We start from the raw sequence: 4278 nt of genomic DNA on the forward strand, positions 1-4278 counted from the left end.
ATGCCGGCTTTTTAGGGAAGGAGTCAGATTTGCTATATAAACAAAATATATATATATATATACAGTATTATGGCCCAAAACCTGTTGCTCAGCATAGTAGGCGAGACCCATTAAATCAGTGACGTGTTGCAATCACCTTGAAAGAAAGATTCACATACTCCATACAGGAGTTTTCTGTATGTTCTGTCTTTTTATAATCTTGCTGGTCTGCAACCATAATAAAGAATGATGATGATGATGATGATTAAATCAGTGATTGTTTAGTGAATCCATTCCTCCGTACGTTCCACTTGGGCCTATTCTGTGACTTCCTTTAGCGTGGTAAGTCCCAACTAGAGTAGGCCCATTGAAATCAATGGAACTTGCAGAGGAAGGTTGATGCATTCAACCCCAGTGATTCAATGGTCCTACTCTAGTGCAATTTACTACACTAAGCAACAGGATTTTGGCCATTGGCTTCCTCAGAAGCCTTTCCTCTCTAATTTGGAAAGACCGCAATAAGTTTAGAGTTGACATGTACAGTAGCTGAAGCAGGACAAGAAAAATGCTATTTCCTTCACAATAGGAGTGAAACGTCTACAAATGACCACACATTTTTGGTCACCTTGTATTCTTCCAGGGGAAAAAGCCTCTGAGTCAAGTTCCTGGGGTTTTGTGGGTTTTTTTAGATCAAAGGCAGCAGAACAAGCCCCATAAAAGAAAATTAGATTTCGACCCTTTCTCTCTGTGTATGCGCTTGTGCATTGTCTCTTTCTGTATACTTTAAACACCCACTCCTTGCCCAGGACAGTCTTGCTCTGCCTGAATCTATCAAGGTGCAGACAAAGCAGAAAAATAGAGACGTCCTTAAGAAATGAATCTGCAATTTGACAAAAAGCGGAGGTGACAACCACAACCAAAGGAAGCTTGGGCTAAATGTTTCAATAACTCAAAAAAAAAAAAATGATCTACAGTGCTTTTAAAACTGCAGTGCCTAGCCCAGAAGAAAACTGGAGAGAACAACTGGCAAACCGACATTTGCGTCAGCCAAAATGCAAGACCCACCGAGCTACATTTCATTCATCAAACTGAGGATGCAGACGCTTGCAGATGTAATAAGAGTCCATTGTATTTTATTTTTTTGAGCAAAAGGTCAGTCACTGATAGAATGTCAGCACACAAGTAATCTCTTCCCTCTTTCCTCCAGATCACTGGATGGATGGTTGACGTCTTCTCTTTTTTCCTATGAGAAGCAAGGAGCAAGAAACACATGGAGTTACCTTTACGTTTCTCTCACGCTCCCCCCCACACACATGCACGCGCATGAACAGAATATGAAATGTATTGAAACTTTGCAAAGGGATCACTCACACGGGGAGCAGGAGGGCGCTCCCCGGGGGGGGGGATTCTGACCACGGCTTTGGAGAGGTGATGGGAAGCAAGATTTTGAGCAGCAGAAAAAAATTTTAGCTTGGTGACACAACGAAGAGCTGAAAACTGATCGAAGTGCACACCTGTGTGGATTGAACATGTAAGAATGCCAGGGAAGCCAGCTTGTGAAAAGACTGGATGCTTCTCAAGAGAACTCAAACAATCTTGTAGAGAAGAGTCTGCTTCGGAGGCTGTTAATAATAAGGCTACAAAATCAATTCAGAAAAACACCTTCAGACAATAGCCATATTCTCTCTTATCTTGCCCCGCAATATATACACAATAAAAGCTCTTCTCAGGAGAACATTTGGAAGATTCGAGTTCACCAGTTTTACTTAAGGAGATTTTCATTAATTAATTGAAAAAGATCCAGATTTATTTTAAGTACGCGGCAAACTCTACACACACATGTACATATACATACATATACATACATGTCTATATATATATTACATATTACTGTATATATTATATATTGGGCATGCTTTATTAGGCAAAGAAACTGAACTCTTATTTTGAGATGTGGATTTTATTTTATTTTTGCAGTTTCTGAAATATGGAAATATGAGGCTGCAGTTCTGCATTAGCATAATTTTTTTTTTAAATTTCCCTTGCCTGGGTTATATATGTATATTCATGTGTGGTTTCACATTTTTCACCAACATGAATCCAACCATTTAATTGAGAGCTGTTATCCCCAAGCAGAATAAGGAATGCTGACTGTAGTAGCTCCGTTGAAGTTACAAGCTGAACCCCAATCACCCACACCAGAAAGAGACTCCCATTAACTTCAGGCCATTTGCTCCCAAGTAAACAGGCACAGGATCTAAAAGTGCAATCCTATATACATCTACTTAGAAGTGGCCCCCATTGAAAGCAATGAGGAGTTTCCTTCAAAATGACAGTGAGCTGCAAAATCTCAAGAGCTCAGATGCTTTAAGGTATATCGACCTAACAAGAAACTATAGCAGCAGAAGGAATATGAGAAGAAAAAGAGTAAAATGTAAAAAGGAAAAAAAGAGGGGGGGGGAATGGAATTATCAGTCCTGTGCCAAGCTTGCAAACAACCGAAAACGTTTAATTCTAATTTACTATTTTAACATTCCAGTTTCATGTACAATCTGCTTTAGGGCTGCAAAACAATGTTTATATTTTCCTTTCCACCTATCCCATACTCGGTGTAGCAGCAGCGTTACTAGCTAACTAATTAATTCATTTCTTATTTATTTCTGAGATTTATAGACTGCCCCATGGGTGCGGTGCATGCTTCTGGGTGGTTTACAGCAAACGATATGATCAGCATATAAAAATAAGTTACATTTGTTTAAATGGTTAAAACGGCTGTGAAGACAAAAGCAACATTTGTTCAGGTGTATTTGTACCCCTGCCTAGACACACAGAGAGCCGAAAGCCGTATGTATCCAGAAGGAACCCATTGCAGAATAAAATACTGTATTGAGAAGCCTGCACCCACATAGACCCATTCCGGAATCACAGTCAAGCCGAAAGAAGTCTTTGCTCACCCCTACTGGCACCGCCGTTGAACCCACGGTCACTTCTAATCCGAATGGATCAATCCGAAAGAAGCGACCTCCGCCGAGGTTGATCTTAGCCATCATCCCGAGCGCTCACTCGGCTAACACAGGTACCCTCAGGGAGGCTGCGTAAAAAGAACGGAAGCCTATTCAGTCATTGGATGGAGTAACGTATCCCGATCAAGTTACTTCTATGATGCGCAAAGGGGAGTTTTAACGACATATCCCCTGAAGAAAGGATAAGATATGGTAAGATCACATCTTTTTTTTAAAGAGGGGCATTACCGTGATACTTTTTTCAGTGCTGAGCAAAGCAAAAAAAAAAAAAAAAGGAAAATGAAAAATAGTTGCAATTGATAGATCATAAACCAACTCTCTGTTCCTTAGGGAAAAAAAGTGAGAAATTGGCATTTAGCAAGCGACACGGGAGCAACAAGAGATGTGCTCCTGTTGAGGATCTCAGTCCCCTCCCCCGAGGGGGTTATGGGGACAAGTGGTCCTCCCGGCCCCAGAGCTGCTCCTCCACCTAGAGGTCGCCTGCTGGCCAAGCCCAAGCTCACCTGTCTACTCCGGATCCCCCCCTGGCTCGCAAGCGGCGGCAAAGAGACCAAGTCGTGAGCGAGGCTGCAGGGCTCCACCGGGTCCCGATCGCCGCCTTGGCCAATCTTGCGCGGGTGTGTGTGTGTGTGCGCGCGTGTCACCGGGTCACTGTGGCAACCCTGAGTGGCAGCCGCAGCCCACCAATGGGAGCCAGATGCCCGACCGAACGCCAAGACTCCAGAACCAATAAGCCACGAGATACTCCAGAAAGGCTGGGCTTAAAGGCAAAGAGAAGCTTGGGTAATGTAGTCACCGAAATTGTTACACGGGAGAGAGAGCGCTCCGATTTTGCTTTCTCCTTTTTACAACTCTTTTCGATCTCTTTTGATTGATCCACTGGTTTCCTCTTATTCCTCCACCCTCCAGGGAGGCATTCCGTCCTTTCATTGCTTTTTTGCTTTCTACCAGTCCTTCCGTGTCGTCTTCGCACGTGAGAACGACAAGGCATCTCTTCTGCCGACTTGAACCCGATGTGGGCATGGTCGAGGGCTGCGACGCAACCTCCGTCTCTCCCCCCCTCGCTCCCTAGGGAGACTACATTTCCCAGGAGTCCGCCGGAGAAGCCGTCACGTGACAGTTCGGGAAAAGAAAACCTGGGGGGGGGGAATCGGAGTTTTAACATCTCTGCAGGACGGAACCAGCGCCTCGGTCTCAAAAGCGTTCCAGCTGCGGAAAATCCCCAGGGAGCTGATGATTTAAAAAAAAACACACACACAACATCGGGTTTTGCGCA

General features: G+C 43.8%; 1 long non-coding RNA gene across 1 annotated transcript; it reads right to left on the minus strand.

Annotated features, from left to right (window-relative positions):
* Nucleotides 1–1095: 1095 nt before the first annotated feature.
* Nucleotides 1096–3634, minus strand: LOC110082479 (uncharacterized). The gene is made up of 3 exons (XR_002301138.3): nt 3506–3634; nt 2934–3070; nt 1096–1222 (listed from the first exon to the last, which is right to left on the minus strand). It is a non-coding gene; the product is annotated as an uncharacterized LOC110082479 (long non-coding RNA).
* Between the last annotated feature and the right edge of the window lie 644 nt (nt 3635–4278).

The sequence above is a fragment of the Pogona vitticeps genome, chromosome 10 (assembly GCF_051106095.1).
Source record: "Pogona vitticeps strain Pit_001003342236 chromosome 10, PviZW2.1, whole genome shotgun sequence".
Taxonomy (NCBI): Eukaryota; Metazoa; Chordata; class Lepidosauria; order Squamata; family Agamidae; genus Pogona; species Pogona vitticeps.